General features: G+C 26.9%; 1 protein-coding gene across 8 annotated transcripts in view; it reads right to left on the bottom strand.

Moving 5' to 3' along the window:
- LOC107065356 (inactive dipeptidyl peptidase 10) overlaps positions 1–23,151 on the bottom strand; it is a 170,933-nt gene that overhangs the window by 70,199 nt on the left and 77,583 nt on the right. The gene's annotated exons all lie outside the window — the stretch shown is intronic.

Here is a 23,151-nt window from a genome sequence, read left to right as displayed (position 1 = left end):
ATTAATTAGAAATTTAATCTGTCTTATTAAAATGGCATATAGTAACATATGAATAATACAAATAAATTCAAAAAAGGAACTAAAAAAAAATAACTAAAATAATGGGAAGGAATGCTAGTAGATAAATTTTTTTAAATAATTTTGTATATGCTAAAGCTGTTGAAACCTGTTATTTAGCAAAAGACAAATCCAACTATACATTAAAATTATTATTATTTTATTTATTTATGTTAATAATTAATATAAAAATATTGTTTTCTTATACGTCCGAATATTTTTGCGATATTAAAAGTAAACATTATTTAGTTTATCTTAGGCTGTATAGGTAATTATATTAATTAAATAAATAAAACCTATCTTTCTAACAACTTGAAAAAAAATTATATTATTTAATAAAAAAGAAAAAACATGAATTATTTAACTCAACTCTAAGTACGTGTACAAGACAATCATATTCGTAAAGCAACGAAATCCAAATATTAAAACGACTCACTGTAATAATACTTAGCAAATCAAAAACTAATATTATGATTTTATCTTTCATCTTCGTGTAGGATTATTATTTGAATATGTGAATGGTATATAATTAAAAAAATATTTCTCGACGATGATTAGATGCTTAACGTTAGGTTTAATTATCCGATTTTGTTTAACTCTGTTCACACTATTTACAATATTTTAATTATTTAAATTATTTATATATACATTATCGTTTTATATTTTAATCTTTTAAAGATCTTGAAATATAAAAATATATATTTTAATTTCTATTAGAATTGCAATTAATCTAATCGTTAAGTGTTACATGACCGATGAATTTAGTTAGAAATCGAACATTTTATATTTACGAACTAAATTACAAATGATAATTATTTTTCCGAATGACGAGTATATTAATCTATTAAAATTAATTATTAAGATTAATTGTGTAAAAAAATAATCAAAATTGAATGTTAAAAGTTATTATTGTAATGAAATATTTTTGGTAGTCACTGTATTATATGCATATAAATTAAAAAAAATATATATATGTGTATATACATGTGTATAGATATACACGAATATTTACTACATGATGGCATTTGCTTAGAAATGTGAAGAAACGTAGTAATGAACTTAATAAATAGCAAATGATAATTATTTTTTTCGTATGACGAGTATATTCGTCCATTAAAATTAATCCTTTGGGTACACATTTATTTGAAAATTACTTCGAAATATTATAATAATTTAAATTAATATTAAATATAATATTAAATATTATAATAATTAATTATAATAATATAAAAATTACGCACATTACTTTGAAATAAACCACAATGAACTATAGTTTAATCTCGTCTCAGTTTCAATGACGTATCAGAATATCACGTAAGTCTTTACTCAAACAAATGCATGACATACTGATACGTCAAATGTAGCCAAAATGTTAATTGTTAAGATTAATTGTGTAAAAAACAATAATAGAAATATAAAGGTTAAAAGTTAGTACTATTGTAATGAAATATTTTTGATAGTCACTGTATATGCATATAAATTGAAAAAAACATATATATGTGTAGAGACATATACATGTGTATAAATGTGTATAGACATACATAGATATTTACTACATGATGGCGTTTGCATAGAAACGGGAAGAAAAGGAATAGATACATGGTGAGCAAGTGCGGCGCGTTCGTCGTTACTTCGATTCCGCAGTACAGGAAAGGGCAGAGTGAAGCAAGTATTTGAGGGTAAAAGGGGAAGAAGAAGAGATCGAAAGAGGGATGGAGAATGGGCTTTTTGCCAAGAAGCATTGAGATCTATACTGCCTGCCATTCGCCACTCCCACTTCTTTTCGTCTCTTTTCTCTTTTCGAACATCTGACGTCAAATCTACTTCGTCACGTTGAAAAAGAAAAAGAGAAAAAGGGGGCAAGGGTGAACATGTAAAAATAAAAGATAAAGAATATAAAAGAGAGAGAGAGAGAGAGAGAGAGAGAGAGAGGGAGAGAGAGAGAGAAGATATTATATTTGGGAATCTATGGAATAAGGAAAACAAAGGATAAACAGGAACAAGCATTTCATATGAAAATATTATTTTCTATACTCTCATGTATAGAAATATTGATTCCCAATTTTATAATCGCATTAAAATATTTTTACATTCGATTTGTAGCTAGAAGTTAATCAAAAATGTAATAGTTTTATTATTATTATTATTATTATTATTATTATACAATGTATATTTTTTTAAATTGTTAGAATTAAAAATTTTATTCAAAATATAAAGAGGGTTAGTAATTATTTCATTTAACTTTACAGTTATATTCTTATAATTATTATATTTTAATGAAATAAGCTTCACGCATATAGAGATGATTTTGATAATTATTTATTTAAAATTAACAATAAGGATAAACAAAAACAAACACTTCATACGAACATATTATTTTCTATACTCTCGTGATTAGAAATGATTTTGATTCTCAATTTTGTAATCTCATTAAAATATTTTTAAATTGTTACTATTCAATATTTAATTTAAGATACACAATTGTATTTTTATAATTATTGTAACGTAGAAAGCTTCGTACAGGCATGAATTCGATAATATTTTATTTGAAATTATTTATTATTAATATTTAATCTTAAACCTTTGTTTATATATTTATCTACATTTTATTAGAATTTTTATAAAGATAAAATAAAAATATTTCACATGAAGATTTTATTTTACAAAAAGAATTCAGTGTAAAACACTAGATCCCATCTTTTTGAATTCTTTATCTAAATTTATTCTCAAAATTAAAAATTACATTAATGTAAGTACAATTTCACCTTGTTTTATTATCAAAAGTAAAACAAAGCGTCAAATCTTCGATTAGGTATAACTCGAAAACATATTATTTCTAGATCAATATTTATCAAAACTTTTTTCATGATTATAATCATAGAAATGTATTTGCGTAGTTTAATAAAAATTTTATGACACACTATGCATATAACTTGCTTCAAAAGTTTAAATTAGTATAATAATATTATAATAATAAATATTTTTACGAGCTATATATATAAAGTATACGTTTCGTTATTAAATTTATAAACTTTTCAAACCAACTGGAAATTTAAGAAAAACCTGATAATATATTGTTACACCAATTTAGATTTTTCTGCAGGATTTTCCAATAAATCCCTAACAATATTCCAGAAAGTTAGAACGAACATTGGGGATACATTTTCTATAACGAATAGCTTACAATTTCGTTTGCCAGCTTTATATCGGAAAATCGAATCATGCTTTGGTTGAACGAACGCGAGCATTGGCATATTATGGTTAGATAAAATGATCATTTTCGTGACAATATGAGACCGAAAGAAAACAAAATAAATCAACTAATCCATCTATATGTCATTCAAACACATTAAAAATATGACATGAAATTTGTGTCAATTTGAAATGCTATTATAAAAGAATGAACATAAATGGATGTAATCTGCGTAAATATTAAACTAACCTTTATATTTTACCTTTGCACTACAGGTATTTTGCAAAATGATCACTCAAATCATTTCCAAGAGTTGACAGAGAAAAATAACAAATGTTACTTTTTAAGATTAAACTTTTTGGAAATGAAAATTAACGAACTACTAGCAAAGACAGTTGATAATTAACTGATACGTTCATTACGATCTCGTATGACTTACTTGAAAGTTATTTTAATTTTTTGTAAACATAGAATAAACCGAAACGTTAACGTTCTCAGAACGGTGTCAATGACATTTTAATTTATAATTCAAATAATGTAAGAAATGTTTACAAAATTTAAATAGTTAAAATAAGATTATATTTCATGAATAAAGTTATTTTATTCTAAAGTAATAAGATTATTAATATTATATTCAAGATTTGACATATATTCTATTATAAAATATTGAATATTAAATATTTATAACATGTTTTAATTATTTATATTATCAATTGATATTGTACTGAATGTATAGGACATATTATAAAAATTAAAATATTTAATATGAAAGTAAATTTTGAACATTTTTTTCATTTCTTTAATTTTTCGTATGTTTTAAAGAAAAATTTGCATTTAAAATATATAGTAAAAAAACATTTAACAAAATTCGTAATTGATTTGTCGAATGAAATGTTAAAGCAAAATTTCTATAGATAATTGATTGATCTAAAAGAAAAATTTTAATTATGAATATTAATTACTTGCGTTAACAAAATATTTTATCAACATTTATTGAGAATAATTGTATACATATAATAAATAAATGTAAATGGAAAAGGTTTTGACAAAAACGTACGATATTTTCTCGTGTCACAAATAGAAAGAAAAAAAAAAATAACAGAATACTTATATTAATAAAATCAACTAGAAAAGATTGGCTGAGAATTTTATGGTCTGACATATAAATTACTATATATATATGCTTATTTACAATAAATAAAGTAAAAGTGAAAAAAGAGAAAAGAAATATTAGCGAAAAAGAAAGAAAGAAGTACTCAAAGAAGAGATTCTGTCAACAAGGAAAAGGAGAAAAAGTGAACAAGAAAGTGAGAGAGGAGGAGAAAGAGAGTGTGTGAGAGAGGAAGAGACAGAGAGATAGACAGATAGAAGAAGAAAAAAAGTCCTAACGGAAGCAGCTTATGCCACGAGTGGAGAGTACACGAAAAGAACAAAACAAGGGTTGAAGGAACGAGAAAGAGGAAAATACATAAATGAAAAAAAAAAAACAGCAAAAGAGAAAGAGAGAGACAGAGAGAATAAGTGAATGAAAAAAAAAAGATGAAAGAGAACATTTTGATGAGAAAAAAAAAGAGAGAAACAGAGAAAGAAAGAAAAATAAGAGAGAGTAAGAGATAGAAAGAAGGAAAAAGGGAAAGTGAAAGAGAGACAGAAGGAGACAGAAAGAGTAAGAGAAAAAATATTATAGAATAAAAATAGAGAACGAATAGAAAGAAAGAAAGAGGGAGGAAAATTAAAAGAAACAAAAATGATGAATTAAAAAGTGTGAGAAATAAAAGAAGGAAGAAAAAAGGGAGAGTTAACACTTTGACTGCTATTTTGGTCATATATGACCGGCCACGGTTTCTCCTGAGATGCCACGGTCGTCATTGGTGACCAGAATGTATGAACCTTTTACAATTATAAAAAACTAAATGAAAATTAAAGGTTAGTGTATTTGAATATGACCAATATATAGAAGATACTTTGAAATAAATATTGCCCTATTGAACAATTATAATTTTTTATTAACATTCTATCGGCGGGTCGGGTGTTAATACCTTATATGCAGAACGTACGCTAAGTGTTGGTAAAACACTTACCCTAATGCTTGTTTTTTATCATTTAATGAATATTTTGTTTTGCACAACTCTGTAATTATTATATATAAAACATTTAACATGTTTTCTAAAAAGTGCACTTTTTTTATACTTCACTAATTTTCGTCCATTATACGTGTGAGTCAAGCTCCATAGTGTGTTAATACACTATCGGCAGGAACGTCGCTAGCTTGACTCACGCGTGTAGCAGGCGAAAATGAGCGAAATCTGAAAACAGTGCACTTTTTAGAAAACATGTTATATCTTCACATCTAATAGTAGGATTTCAATGAAATTTGGAAAATAGATATCAAATAGTATTTCGAAGATGTAGAAAACTTAAACTCAATGCCATCAAAATCAATTAATTGAATTTATGTTAGTTTGTAAGCACGAAACTTGCAGTGTCAAAATAGCACATTTCATAAAATTATTAGTTTTTCTTAAAAATTAATAAATTTAAGAATAAACACTAGTCAGGCTTTACAAAAAAAAAAAAACAACCAAAAACATCATTCCTGTTCAAAAATTTGTGACAATGAAAAAAAAAAACAAGCATTAGTAAGTGTCTTACTGAAACCTAGCTTACGTTTTGCATAAAACGTATTAATACGCGACCCGTCGATCAGCACCAGTCTGTGGAACGAGTAAAACTATCCGACCCGCAGATTGTGTGTTAACATCAATTTATTATTATTTTGCCATTATATTCTTTAAATAATAAAAATAATAAAGTGGCGTCCTGGGCAAAACATATGATTTCAGTGTGACAGTCAAAGGGTTAATGAGAGACAGCAAGAGGCAGAAAGAGTAAGACAAGAAAAATGAGAGAATAATAGGAAAGAGAGAGAGAGAGAGAAAGAACGAGGATGGGAGAGTAAAGAAGAAAGGAAAAATAAGTGTGTGAGAGTGAAAAAAGAAAATAAGAGAAAAAACGAAAAACAGTCGTTATAATAAGAAAGAAAGAAAGAGAAAGAGAAAGTGGGAGAGTAACAGAAAGAGAAAGAGAAGAATAAATGTGTGAGAGAGAGAAGGAACAAAGACGAGAGAGTAAAAGAAAAAGGAAGAGAAGAATAAGTGTGTATGTTTCGTGTATGTGATAGAAAGAGAAAGAGAGAGTAAGAGAATGAAAGAGAAATAATTATAAATGAAGAAAAAGAGAGAAAAGATAATAGGTAAAAGAAAGAAAGAATAATTACGAAACAGGGATAAAACATGAATAAGAAAGAGAGAGACAGAGAAAAAGAAAAAGAGTAAGGGGGGAAAAAGAGAGAGAGAGAGAGAAGAGAACAAAATTAAGATAGAAACAATAAGGTTGGGAGATAAAAGAATACGGGAGGAAAGAATAAATGAGATATAGAAAGTGAGAAAGAGCGAGAGAGAGAGAGAGAGAAAATAAGGAAGAGACAAAAAAGAGAAAGAATGAGAGATAGAAAGAGAATAAAAAAAGTAGGTTTGAAGGGAATAAGAGTAAAGCATAAAATAGGGAGAAGAAGGGAGAAATAATGAGAAAGAGAAAAAAAAAGAGATGTAGGGGTAGCAAAATGTAACAGAGATAATGTGTGAGAGAGAAAGAGAAAAAGAGAGGGAGAGAGAAGGAAAGAGATAAGGGAAAAGAAGAGGTGAGAGATAAAGAAAGACGGAAATCGGTTGAACGGTGAAGAGGAAACAGCAAATGGTAAAAAGGGGAGGGTAAGCAGAAGACATTCGAGAATAACGTGTGTCCTCATGCAGAATCTCATTCTCTTTCGAATGGACTATGGAAAGAATGAGAATTATCTTTACTGTTAGAGCATTTCCTTCGGAAAACAACACTCCTACTGAATTATTCTCTTATTATTCTCTTACAGATGTTTGCCTTAACGAGGTCAATCCAAGTTAATTTAATCTTTCTTGATCCTATCCTAGGAGAGCATTTTCGTGAATAATAAAGCAATTGTTGACCGTACTGAAGAATCAACGAGGATTATATATATATATATATATATATATATATTTGAGATTTTAATAATGATACTGATTATTTTTTAAATGAGTATTTTAATGTAATATATTTAAATTATTGTTTTATTCTAGGTAGTAAGATTATTTATTTTTATTTACTTATTTATTATGTTTATAATATATGAGTTTGAATAAAATGAAAGACAAATGAATATAATAATGTGAGTTAAAAATTACTAGTATAAAATAGATAATGTGGGGTTCAGACAGAGAAAAATAAAACTGAAGATGATATAATATAGTTTATTAAATTATAATGATGTGATGTTGAGCGGTATTTACAAAAAGTTTACAAAAAAGTTGCGTGGTTACAAAAATACAGAATACAAAAGAGTTATGAATATAAGACCGACTGACTGACTAATAAACTGATCAACTGAGAACTAAGGACTAAGGAACCGATCCAGACAAACAGATATACAGACTGATACAGATTAAGAACAGATAGACTTGAAGACTAAAGCCTCACTTTCTTACTTTCTTTCACATATTTATATCATAAAAGAGTAACACACCCCTTTGGAGAGGGTAGATTATGAATATTATCGACCAATAGCAGAAGGATCCTCCCCCTATAGTCAACCGATGGGTACAGCTTTTGTTTTTGATAAAGATCGTAGTAAAATCATGCATAAAGGAACTTCGTTTTTTTTAAAAACGGAATATCGTTTTCTCCCAATCTCCGAGTGAAGTTTCCTTTCAGTAAGATCGATAGCGTATTCAAACAGGAAATAAAATAAATAAAGAACTAAATATTAATTTTATCGTCTACAATAGAAATATTGTTAAAAAGAGAAAGTTTTTATTGTAAACATAATTTATACTGTTAAAGAAAAAAAAACAATGGTAAGTAAATTTTACTCGAAATTAGCTGTAAACTGAAATAAACTAATATTATTTGTTATAGTTACGTTTAATTTTTAATTATAAAATATGAAAATATAATAAATAATAATATTTAATTAATTGTAAATTAATTTTATTTATATATATATATATATATTTTAGAACGAATATAACACCTGAAAATAGACTACACGTTTATCCGTGTTATGAGCATTTTGCCTATCGTAAGGGGCTTGAAGAAAGTTTCTTACTGATAGATGGCACTCGATAAACGTTTTATCGAACTATACGGAGTGTTATATATTTTAGGAAACGATACTAAATTTTTCTATAAAAAATACTTTAAAAAGAGCATAAATCTTTCTGATAATTCGAATAAACTACAATAATTTATTTAAAAAATAAAAATAGATAATTATTAAACTATAGGTGAACGTTGCACGTTGTTAAAGATAATATTAATTTATTTTTTTAAATTATAATTACATACAACAAACATAAATATTAATAAAATTTCCAATTATTCTGATTATATTAACAATAGTTAGTTGAAAAACAAAATTCTAAAACTGTACATAGTGTTGCTTGTTTTAAGGGGTAATATTAATCTTTTTTTTATGTTTTATAAATAATTATAGAAAAATATAATTTAAATTATTTCGAATAAATTTGCAATAGTTCTTTAAACAAAAACAAAATAAATAGATCATATCTTTTCCTTCCTATGTGACTAAAATCGCAACACACACAAGCATCGAAATGTTTACAGTTTAAAATACGATCACGAGGATGTTGCACTTGAGTTCGACGAGCTTAACAAATTAGTACATCCATTTAATTAACTGATGTAACTCGTTGTAAAACACAAATTGCCATATATATATATATATATATATATATATATATATATATATATATATATATATCATTGTATCTCTTGTAAAGACAACCTTTTATCAATCAACGATTCAAAGTTTCCCTAATCGTCTCGAGATGTTAATCTTAGGAACACCGATGAATTTTAATCAAATAAATACAAAAATCGAATTACTTGAAGCATGATCTTGTAATCCTTAAAACGTTGATAGAAAATTAAATTATAATATTCGAGAGAAAACTTATTTTACAAACAAGATATCTCGAAATTTGTTTTACCAAATAAATTTTTTTTTTTTTTTAATAGCTATTTCGAATTTTCAGGTTACATTTTATTTAATAAATCTGTAACTAAGGGTTTATATTTTAATATAGTTTATAATTTATATAGGTCACTCTATATATAAATTTTTTACAAACAAATAATCTAATATCTAATTCATAAATTCAAAATAAAATCGTTCGAATGAATTCTAATTTTAAGAAAAGAAAAATGTTAAAAATTATAAATTCAAGAAATTATCAAAATGACGTAATTTTTGTTAGAAATAATAACAATAATAATAATAATAACAAATAAATAGAAATATCCTACCAGAATTATTTTGAATATACTGCAATAGTTTGTAAAAAAAATGTATGTGAAATGTTGCGCGTTGCAATGAACAATGTTTAATAATTATGTTTTTTTGTTTTTACAAATAAAAAGTACAGAGACAAATATATAAAACTAAATGACACTTCAATATTATTTCAAATACATGGAATATTATTTCGAATAATTATAGTGAATAGGTGATTGAAACTAGTCACGTAATACTGTAAACTATAACACCGTTAAAGACTTTAAGTAAGTAGACCTATCAACAAATGATCCACTCTGGGTATAAGCTCACAGTTAAGGCATCCTCCTCTTATTAGAGTTTCTCATCATCATCATCATTATTATTATTATCATCTTCATCCTACTTCTCTCTCTCTCTCTCTCTCTCTCTCTCTCTCTCTTGTCCTATTATCGTTCTGATGTGTCGTCGTTAGTGTCTATTACAAAGACATGCTCAACGCATTCTACTCCGTCCAATTACAAGAGATTTAATGAAAATCACTATCATAACTCGTTTAACAACGAATTCAATCCAATGTGTGTGATTACAAAATGGATTACATACGATCGAAACAATATAGTTTTTTTTTTGAAAAATCATTTTAAATAACGATGTACTGTAGGATTTCGATTAATCGATTTAGTTGTTTGTTGTCTCTTCTGTTTGTTAACAAAACTTTCGAATAACAACAAAATGTATTCGTTGTTTCTTATAAATTTTGGTTTGTTACTTAACTTTCTGTTACTGTTGTTTTTTGTTCTTTTCTTTTAATTAACAAACTGTTATCAGATAATACTAATACAAGAGTACATTTTATTGCTGTATATTCGGAAATATTTAAATAATTTTGTTTAAAACATATATATTGGTTTTTAATAGAATTACGAAAAGTATAAGAATATTCATTTCTTCCTCTCTCCATTCCTTAGTTTCAAAAGTACTTATGCGATATAACTATTTTGACAAATGTGATTTAAATTAATTCAATTTTAAAATTGGTCATCTTACACATATTTATTCACTTTCTTGTGCATAAAAATAAAACCGAAAAAATATTTACGCCTCTATCTAATATACACAATATTAAAAAAGAGGTGGAATTGTCAAATATTATGCGAAATAAATATATTTAAGGTGGTTTATTTTAAATGTAATAAAAAAAATTTTCAAAACATGTATTTTAAAGTCATATATATATATAATTTTTTTCAACAACTTCAATTTTAATGTTAAAGTCAAATTGACTAATTTTAGGCAAAATAGATATATACTCAATATCCTATATAATCTAATATAATATTAAAATTTATTCAAGTGTGTATTTTTGGTAAATTAGTTTAACTATTTAATCATTATAACACGTGAACGCTTATCTCATTGAAGAAACATTCAAGAAACTGCCTAAGTATAATTGTATTTACGTTCTATCTAAAAAAGTGAACGAGTTAGTATAGTTATCTTAGAAGATCAACATATATGAGTGTTTTTTACATAGTCTCTTTTAAATTAATCATATAAATATAACTCTTTTATTGTAGAATTAAGATTCTAATCTTGTCTTGTAATTTTAATTTACAATCAGTCTTTTTATTTCATCAAAGACCGATAATATATTTAGGTGTTTTTGGTTGTATTATTTCATCATTACGAATATACGTTTTGATATTGAAGGTAATTAATTGTTTTAAGTATTAGTATAAATAAGAACAAATAATAATTCATAAATAATTAATAACTTTTGACTGAACATAGACAAAATACTATCATATATACATACAAATGTTACTACAAAACAATAACCATAAAAGAAAATTTTATTTTGCATACAAGAAATATAATTAACCAAATTTTACCATAATCACGATAATCCGTTGAACATACTTTGATTTATCCGCATAATTTATTTCCTATAAATTACGTTAACTAATCAAGCTGTTATTGTATCGAAAAAATATATTGTAACTTAAAATCAATAAACTATAATCAATTTTCTCGTTGCAATCTCGTTGCAACCTTTTTTTATTATTGTTATCAAATTTTTCATGAAAATAAATCGATCTATCTGTACTAGAACAACTTATTACATTTTTTTTGTCCCCCCTTCCTCCCTTCTTCCAATTGACAAAGGCGATATATTATAAAATAGGATGAGAAAGAGAAGAGGCAGGAGGGATGGAGGAGAAAAGGGCAAAACTGCGAGCAGGATGTACTTTTGGAAAACGAAAAAAAGAAAAAATATGAAAAAAGAAAAAAGTAAAGGTAACTCGCGTCAGCCGAAATCGAAGTCGGATTTTCGGATTTATGTTCGAACGCGAACGCGATGCACTTTCGCAACGATGCCAACGGGACAAGGGGGATGATGATATTATTATGCCCCAGTTTCGAGAACTCTCTCTCTCTCTCCCTCTCTCTATCTCTCTCTTTCTGTGCAAAATATCGCGAGTAGAAATATCATCGGTGATCAGATAACAAAACCGATATATAGATCGTTTTATTTTTTTATTTTCGTTTGTTATTTTGTTACGTTCGTCATCATTCCTGTTTATATTTTCTTTGAATATTATTTTGCAAATAATTTCAAATGAAAAATAAACTTTCTTTTTTCTCAGTGGTAGACATGGAAAATGGAATGAAAAAAAAATAAAATTGAAAAGAGGATAAGAGAAAGAGAAAGGATCAGTGACGGAATTACACAAATGTTCGACCTTCACAAAAAATGTAATTTTTATGTTAAAATACATGTAAATATTTTGATTATTTTTCTTTCGATATTTTTCATAAGATTTAGATTTTTTTTTTTTAATTTCTTTTAAGTGGAATAGAAAATTGTCAAAGTTTAATAAATGCGAAAAGTACGTGCTTCTTTTTTTTATTTCATCGTACTTCTAAATAAAATGAGGAATAATTTTTAAGTAAAATGAAAAAATAATAGACACAAAAATTTTGTATCCCCAAATTACGGGGGGTGTCTTTCGGTATTGTAGTTTCATTCCAGAAGAGGAGACTTTTTTTCCGACCATTCGACGATAGAATTGTCCCGGGGAAAAAAAAAACCAAAAAAAAACTCTCAACGTGGGAACAGTAATTGGGTTAGAAGAAAAAAAAATAAAAAAAAAAAAACACAAACAAACCAAAAAAAAATGAATCCCGGTTTTATAACGTTCCCGGTGAAGTTCATAAAGTTTGACCATAACGGAAAAAGAGGGAACTAGGAACTTTTTTTTTACTTTTTTTGCCAACTCTCTTCCCAACATAATTGGAGAAAATAGATAAACCGATGGGGAAAAGAAGCTCACAATACACACACCTACAAACACATAATGAGAAGGTGGTAGTAGTGGTAGTGGTTGGTACTCCTGTTTAGTGAAAAGGGTTTTTCAAGAAGACTAAGAGAAGATGAAGTACATACGAGAAGAGAAACGAATGAACGAGAAAATTCTTTCTACTCGCAAGGGTTTTTTTCAACCGAGCGAACGAACGAACGAACAAGCAACTAACCAAACGCCGTTCACCATTGTTTAAAACGTTTTTAACTTAATCATTTTTATGCAACTTTTCTACGAGGTTAAACCGCTGCCAATTCTAGGAAAATTTCAACTTCCGTTGTTAGTCGTTGCCAAACTAACTCTGTTCAAAACTGTTACTGGAGAGAAAAAAATTTCGACAAAAAAGGATATATATAATCTCTCTCTCTCTCTCTCTCTCTCTTTCTTTTCTTCCTTTGGCAACCGAATTTTCCTGTCAACAATTTTCAAAATAAATATAAAAAGATAAAGAAATTTAGAGTGAGAGAGAGAGAGAGAGAGAAGCAGATAGGAAACGAAAGAAAAGGTAAAGAATAAAGAAATTGGAAGAGAAACAGAGAAAGACAGAAAGCAGAAAGAGGAAGAAAGATAAAAGAAATAGAATGAGAGAAAGTTAGAGAGAAAGAGAGAGAGACAGATAGATAAAAAATGAACGAAAAAGTAAAAGAGAAAGAACATGAAAGAGAAAGACAGAAAATATAAAAAGGAAAAAAGACAAAATAAATAGAAATAGAGAAAGGCAAATAGAGGAACAGAAAATGAAGAAGGAAACAGAAAGAGAAAAAGAGAGAGAAAGAGATAAAAATAAGGAGAGAGAGAGAGAGAGAGAGAGAGAGAGAGAGAGAGAGAGTGACAGATATGAAATATGATAGGGAAGGGTTTGTAGGAGGATGGTGGTTGGAGGAAGAAAACTATGGAGCGATAAGATGAATTCTTTCCCGAACAAACGAACGAACGAAACAAAGCAAGAAAAGATAAAGAAGGATATATATTATAGATACGAAGGCAAAGTATTGAAAGAAAGTCAGAATCAGACTTCGGAAGTTCTCTTATTCTCGCATTGCAAACTCGCAAAAGAAGTAATTAGCTTTAACGATGCAGCAGGAAGGAGAGAGAAGTGCCGATTATTTTATTAAATTTAAGATTTCCTGGAATGTTCTTCGTTTAACGTTAAATTCTTCTTGGACAAATAAAAGAAAAATAAATAGAAAGAAATATTACAGGTTTTTTTAATCTAACTAGAGAATATTTAATTATCGTCGATTTTTTTTCCATCAATTTCCCAAGGGGTTAAGAATAAACAAATTTTGTATTATATGGAAATATCTAATTTTTTTTATTTATTTCTAGACAATATTAATAATGTAAATAATATTAATAAAATTAATTAATCGAATAGATAAAAAATAAATCAGCAAATAAATAGTAAAGTTGATGAAGTTGTTGATCAATTTAGTTGTATGAAAGGTAATTTTATTTTTTTCAATGATAAATAAAAAATTATTTATTTATATTTAAAATACAGGTAATTTTAAAAGAAATAAATAAATTCAATTTCTTCTTGGATATTTCTCGTGACGTTATGAGACAATTAACATCCACAAGTGCCATATTTTTATTCAACCATATATATCATTGATATTTCAAAAATCAATTTTAACATTAGTTTTCATTTAAAAAAAACTCCCTTTGTAAACTTCACATCATTATTTTCTCACTTGCAAGGTACAATTAAAAAGGCAAAATACGAAGTACATAAATTTTTACTATGATTTTTCATTTCTGATGTAATTTCAACAAAAAAAAAGAAACAAAACATTATTTAACAACTCGAAATACAAGAAGGTTATTAATCCTATCTTAAATATCTTTTTGCTATATATATATATATATAAATATTATATAAAATGATATTAAAGTTTAAAATACAATTAGATTTCGTTAAACTCTCGTCTAACGAGATATCTGTGCTAAAAACGAAATTAAATTACGAACAATTCCAATAGATTATTAGGTCAACTAAATAACAGCTGATTGATCTTTAAAGAAATCTAGATTATAGTTCACGTTATATATAAGATAATAACAATAACAATAATAATAGCAATAATAATAATAAAAAAATAGAGAGAAAAAGATTAGATCCTTCTTAGTTTCATCCTTCTCCCTTTTTATATTATTTCTTATCCTCAAATAAACTGTTTCTCTTTTCTCGAAGGGTGAAGGAATAGGCAGCATCACCACTATCGCAATGATAGAAGATAGACAAGAAAGGGTCTGTAGGGTTTCATGTTTCTAAACGAAATTAAATGCCAACGTCGATGACGAAAGAGATATGATGCCAAGGTGAAATCGTGAGATAATATCCGTGCTGGAGGTCTTTACAACCGAGCGAATAACATTCCCTTGATAGGAACAAAGACAGATAGAGAAAGAGACAAAGACAGATAGAACAAGAGAGAATGAGAGAGAGAGAGAGAGAGAGAGAGAGAGGGAACGAGCGTGATTAATTGCTCGATTCTCTCGAAACGCTGACTAAAGGCCTATACCCACGTCCACGGATTGGCACGTTGAGATGAGGTTAAGGGTAGCTGAGGAGAGGAGGTAACAATTATAGACGCTGTCTTCAAATCTCATGATTCTTTCTCTCTCTCTTTTTTTTTCTCATACACTTTTCTTTCAATCTTACACAAACACATGAACAATGTTGCTTTTAAATTGTAACTTCTCTCTCATTCTCCTTAACACTTTCTTTCAATCATACACAAACACATGCATAAAGTTTCCCTTCAGTCGCATCTTCTTTCTCTCTCTCTCTCTCTCTCTCTCTCTCTCTCTCTGTCTCTCTCTCTTTTTTTCTTTCTGACTTAAATATATACACACACACATATACATATTTACATATGTATATAAAAATTAACTGTCGAAATGTTTGTCATCTTGTGACTCCAAAACTACTGAACCGACTTTAATAAATTTTTTTTAATTTTATGTGATTTGTTCCAACTTAGAATACTGGATAATTTTTATCGCGATTATTTTTTATTTTTTATTGCAAATTTAAAGATTAATTATTTAAAGGTTATATAGATCTTTAGGTTGTGTAAGTATTCAATAGATGGCAACATATTTCAATTTATTTCCACGAAACACGTGTTTTTTAGATTTACATATGACATAACCTTACTTTTTCTATTTTTTCATGTATTATTATTTTATATATTTCATTCTAATTATTGTATCATTTTGTATGTTATATTTTACTACAAAATAATAATTATCCACAAACTTTTGGATATACATATATATATACTATATTATTATTTAATGATAAATCAAAAACGTGTAAATATTACATGAATTATTTATAAAGTTGAATATTAATTAAACTGCATTGAATAGTTTAGTATAATATTAAATCAACGTATTATAATAAAACCACAGCAACGCGTGGTCGAGGCACCTAATATAAATATATATATATATAGTAATGCTAATCTTCGTCATTACTTCTTGAACTTTCTCGAGCTTCTCTCTTTTACTCGTAGCAAAATTAATAACGGTAACACCAGTGAAAGGGAAGCTTAAGGAGCTCTCACACCCTTTTCGGTCCTTTTTCTTTTTTCTATCTCTTTTTCTTTTTTCTTTTTTTTGTTTCCTTTTTTCTTTCTTCAACACTCATACACTCTCCCCCTTAACTAGGGTAACTTTGAGAGACGGTTATGTTGGTAGTTCCAACGAAGAGTAGTCTTCCTATTCCCCGAAGACTTGTCATCTGTCATTGATACGTGTCAGCGATTTCTGATGGGAGTCGTAATACGAAGACTTTAATTTGACCAGGTCCCGACAGGGAAGTCGTGTTAAGATTTCGAGATTCTTTTATACGAGTGTATTTATATATATGTGCATATGTGTGTGTATGTGTGTGTGTGTGTGAATGTAAGACTGTCTGTTTAGATGTATTTGTTATCCTTAAAATAGGATTTTTGATATATTGATTTAATCTTTTTGGACAGGATTAAAAAGTATTACATTGTATGTACAATAAAAAAAAGCTGAGAACATTAAATTGAAACGATTGTGTCAGTAAAGGTTGGTAGAAACAAATTGGAAGATGAACCATGATTTTTTAATGAAATGAATTATGCATGATACGAATTTAAAGATAAAGGGTACTTTTATTATTTTGCGTTTATAGAAATGCCTAAGCTTGGTTTGAAGTATTTTTTGAAATATTACAAATAATTATTATACTATTTTATGTATTTTTTAAATATAATTATAAATATATGGCAAAACAAAAATATTAATAATATTATATATAAAATTATATAATAAGTAAAATATTATTGTACGATATTTGAATTTAGCTAAATTTTTTCAAATCATTTGTCATTAAAAATCTTACTCAGGTGACACCCCAAAAAACCTCTAATGAAATATTTTAACTTTCACAATATTTAAATAAACATATTAAATAATAAATGAAATAAAGTAAAGTATCAAAAAAAGAAAATGACGTATTTTAGAGAACGTTTCATGTTTATGTTAGTGGTTAATGAAATATCGATAATATGGCAAGAGATGATTTAAAATAGGAGCCACCCCTCTTGTGAAAAATCTGATTCTGTTTTATTCTCACCCCTTGGTCTTTTTCATCGAGCAAAAGCGAGGTGGCGATTTGCATTTGATTTCTTTCCTCGTCATATAGAAGCAAAAAAATGAGATTGAAGGAGAGAGGAAGTGAAAATAACAGTGGATAGGAGGGTAGGTGAAAGCTACGAGATCGTAATATACGTGACGTTTGCGCGCCACGAAAGAATGAGACTCGTTAAATCAACAAAACTGAATAAAAAAGAAGAAAAAACAGCTACCAAGTGCTTTTTTTAAATTCTTTTTACTTTTCTATTTCTTTTCCTCTTTTTTACTTGTCCCATTCATACATTCGTACGTTGTTTTCCTTTCTACCCCAGTTTTTGCACGAGCACCCCCTTTATATGGTAACTATGAAATTGGCACATTTTTTGGAAGAGGTCCTTTGAATTATTTTTCGATTTTCAAACTATCCTATTGTTTAATATATAAATAATATAAATAATTTATATATAATACTTTATATTATTACATTTACACATAGTAGGTATCTTAAAAGAAAAGGAAATTAGAATGATTGGTTATGTCGAATTTAATTCAATGATTTGAAAGCATTTTTTCTTCCACCAGCCTATCAATCTCATTAATTGTTACAAATAAATTAAATTTGTTTATTGTTTAGTGAATTAAAAAATGATTTATTTGTTTTTATTTAATCATTATAAAATAATTGGTTATTTCGCAAAGTACATTTATTAGAATTTAATATAAAGTACTTTATAGAAAACTTTACATTTTCAACAAAGATGCCAAAAATTAAAAAGGTTTCGAAAAAGTAACGTTGTAATATATAATAATGATACATAATTATATGTATGTCTATAAAACCAAAGTAAGTGATAATTCATGAAATTAGAAAGGTACTTATACGTTTGCTAGAGTATTTTATTACCATAATAAATGACTACAATTAAGACGAAAGCTCGGTTTAAACTGTAACGATCAATGTACGACTACCACTAAGAATAAACTCCTCTTGTAAATTGGAATTGAACAAACTAATGTTACGCAAGCAAAATTTATCTATATAAATATACGTATATATGTTAGTATTATAAATCACTGACTTAGAAATTTGAAATTTCCTTCCTATTTTGAGAAATTCGATAAGATTATTGATCAAATAATTACTTTGCTTTATCTCATTCCAAAGTTAATGATCGTTGATTATGTGAATGATAATAAATGTATTAATCGAAAATGGAGAATTTCGCGAAGTTATTTATGCAAATGATGACTGAGCTCGAAAATGGCATAGAAGGTATGAGTCTGATAAAAGCCATTACGTGCTCTTTCTCTCTCTCTCTCTCAACACACACACACACACACACACACACACACATATTCATTTCACGTCTCTCTTTCTATATTGGTTTGGGTCGTTCAACGTTCCACGTTATGCGAAGGTGTCGAGGACGAGTGGAATTTATGGTTGACTAGAAAAACAACTCGGAAATGGTTTTGCAACAATAATGTCATCGCGGAAAAAAAGTATTCTTGATATGAGACGATGAGATATTATGAGGGGGATGGAGTCCTGGAAAAAATGAAAATAAAAATAATCCTGTTGAAACCCAAACACTTTTGTTTTTTTTATAATCTTTTACAAACGATAAAATAATACTTTTAAATATTTGTCAGCGTTATTTTTTTTCTTTTTTTTTTTTAATAAGCTATTTAATTAATCTTCTTGTTAAAAATTCATTTACTGCATTTTGGCTTATATTCATTAAATTCGCGCATGTGTATGAAATACACATTAAACGCTATAATATATTATAATACTATATATGATTTTCCAAATTCCTTTAAAATTGTTTACAGCCGTTGAATATATATTTTTAAAAATATAATTAATAATTGCACTTAAGAAAATAAATAATTTAATTATTTATGTTTTGGTAGCGTAAGATTTTGGCAAATTTTAATAGAATTTTAATAGAATACTTTTTTTTTTATAATCGATACTCGAATTAAACAAATGCGTTTCACGCGTATTAAAACAATTTCCATAAAATGGAAGTGGAGAAAAAAAGGAAAAAAAAAGAGAGAGATAAATGTAGCGGGATGATGGGGAGGTAGGGAGAAGGGAAAATATTTTATAGATACGATTTAATTGCTACAAGTTGTGTTATTAAAGTTACAAAATGTGAAATAGAGCAAATTTTGAACAATATTTCGCTTATTTTACCCGCGAGACGAATTTTATAAAACATAGGGGATACGAGATAAAGTAAATTTTATTTTTAAATTTCCATCGATTATCGATGTGAACATGATATACATGCTTTTTAACGATCACTATCAAAAATAGTATCTACGGTTACCAATTTCGATACTTCGAATTTTTGCAAATATTAGTATTTTTGATGGAATGAAAATTGACGTTGTAAATAAAATTGCATTAAAGGATACGCTGTGTCTATATCAACTTTTCTCATTTTTAAAACGTTTTCGTTTTGGGCAAAATTGTATTATCTAAAAGTAATTTTGATATGCATATTTGTTAGAAATCTTCCTCTCATTGAAAATTGTAATATTTATAATTAAACTATATTTCTAATAATTAAAATAATAAATTGCTAATAAATTCTAATAAATTTCAAAATTTTAAAGATTAAATAAAAATTTTAAAATAAATTTGCATCATTTAAAAATAGGAAAAAGTAAAATTTATTAAAAAAATTTCCTTTGTTAGACAAAATATGTTATTAATGAAAATATTAAACATCGAAGTTCGTATTTGTTAAAAAAAAACTCGGCGTTTTATTAAAAACTTAAATATTTTCACACATTAATCGTTGACTTTGTTTGTTCGTCAAAACATTGTCGTTTTATTACAAATTTTAATATCTATTTATTGTAAAATATTAAAAATTGTATAGGTTCGAAACGTCTATAATTTTTTTTCCTAGAGATAACATTTAAATAAAAAGAATGAATAAAAGTCAAGGTAAAAATATTTGGTTATACGATATTTTGCCAAGAAATTCGCGCGTGTTCAACATCGAATAGGACGTGGCTTCGTGTAGTGCCAATAAACACCTGTTCGATGTATAAAATAAGCGAAGACAATAATAGAATAGAATTCCTAGCACGTGTACTTTCGAACGTCTACCTAAGAACTTTAGTCGTGCACGATTAAACAGATTCCTTTATACAGTAGATAATTATCTTAGTATCAATAATTGAAATTCACGGAACGACGTATGCAACACTTCAAAGTAAATTAAATTAAATTTAATCATCTGATAATAGAAATAAATTATTGTTTAAAAATTTGCGTACTTTTTAATCGTACGTTTGTCAATGAAAAAAATACTATGTGTACAATTCGATTAAAATAAAATTTGCAATTTTATTATTTATTATTTAAAATCATTTTTAATTTTTCGTTTAAATTTCTTTTTATTTATTTTATAAGATATTTTCTCAGCATATTTATTTTTCATTTACTATATGCTAAGAAAAAGTTTCAAAATATATTTTAACAAATTTCTTATTTAATATATAAATAATATAAAAATTAAAAAAATTAAAAATTTATAAACTTATAAATTTACCCTTAATATCACCTATTGAATTTGAAGACTTAAATACCAAAAAAAAAAATATACATTAATTTTATAAGATATGTTATTAAGAAGAAAATGTAAACATATTTATTATAGACACAAAAAGTTAGAAATAATAATAACAATAACATAGTGCCTTTTCTTTGAAATAAAATAATAGTTTTCTTGCTAACTGAGAAAAGTAACGTGTGCACGTGCTGACTAGTCACCATCTTGACAAAGAAGAAGAAAGGTGTGAAAAGAAAAAGTAACGTTAGGCTGAGAAAAAAGTACATTAAAGAAACGACTGTGTCCCAGTATGAGTTATACGTTGACCAACTGCCGAGCAGTTTTTTTAGTCACATGAAAACTTTATAAAAAAAGATCAACTAAAGAATAAATGAGTGCTGAATTCGAAGCATTTTGTCTTAAAGAATTCATAGTTAGTTCATATTAAATCAAGATAAATTATTAACAATTACTTTATTTCCTTTCCAAGCATTTCTGAAATTATTAAGTATGTTTATTTATTAAATATACTATGTACATCTATTATTTTTCAATTCTTTTTACATATGTTTAACACATTTGCCTATTTCCTCTTATTAATACACAACTTACAATAAACTGAATATTAAACGAAAAATTAATATAAATCTACTTAATAAAACTGTGTAATAACTTAATAATTAATCTAATTACTACAACTAACACAACTATTATTTCATTATATACAATGATAAAGCATTAATTAATTAAACAAAGTCCACAATATAATTTTCTAATTAAATTTTAAATATGAAACATATTTGATATCAAATTATTACAAAACAAAATTATAATCAAACTTCTTTATCGATCGATAAAATTTTGAGCGATCATAAAATGAATCAAAATGATACACATCAAAGATTCTAAACTAAACTCTAAAATTTATTCACATATCATCTCGATAATATATTTAGAACTATACTTTACATTAACAACAGAAAAAAAAACCAATAAAATAATAAATTATCTATTCACGATAAAGAAAATAACAACAATTCGTCAATTTAATTGAATTGTTATTACTAAAACAATACAAGAAAATCATGATCATAAATTGTCTTGAATTTTCGTCAAAAGTACACTGACATTTTTCTCAATTTATCCATCCATCTATATACATCCATCCATCTATCTTTCTATCTATCTATCTATCTATCTATCTATCTATCTATCTATCTATCTATCTATCTATTCCTATCCTTTTACTTTTACCATCGTCGTAAGAAAATTGAATTCTCTACGAAGAAGAAGAAGAAAAAGAAGAAGTCCAGCACCGTTCAAGAAGTTTCGTTTCCATCGATCTCACTGATTGCACAGACGACAATTTACTCGACGAATTCGTTGCTATCTTGTTCGGTTATCTAGCGTCGTACGACGAATACAAAATGCAGCAGCGTACATACAAACACAAACATACTATACTCACACATATTTATACGTACATATTTATACATACATCCCCATACATATACACATATTTGTACATACACCTTCACATACACACACATATTTATACATACATCTCTGCACACCTATATATATTTATAGATATATTTCCACACATAAATATATATTTATAGATATATCTCCACACATACACACATAAATATTTATACATATATCTCCACATATACACATATTTATACATACATCTTCACATACACACGTATTTATACATATACCTCCACACACAAACATATATGTGCACTAAAGAAACCTCTATTTTTAGGAAGTATACTCTCAGTTCTGGGACCAGTCATCGAAATTCGTCATAAATTGACGACGTTGAACCCAATCAATGAGTAGCATTCACACCCCTCTTTTCAAAAAGTTTTACCCTTTAGAAACGTGTTCTATCCATACCATCTCTTCTTTCGAATAAACTTTTTTTATCGATCTTACCTATATTATCGCGCAACTTAATTTTTC

The sequence above is a fragment of the Polistes dominula genome, unplaced genomic scaffold (assembly GCF_049000335.1).
Source record: "Polistes dominula isolate Pdom_NZ unplaced genomic scaffold, Pdom_raw_medaka contig_21, whole genome shotgun sequence".
NCBI lineage: Eukaryota > Metazoa > Arthropoda > Insecta > Hymenoptera > Vespidae > Polistes > Polistes dominula.
This window is presented reverse-complemented; position numbering and strand designations above follow the sequence as displayed.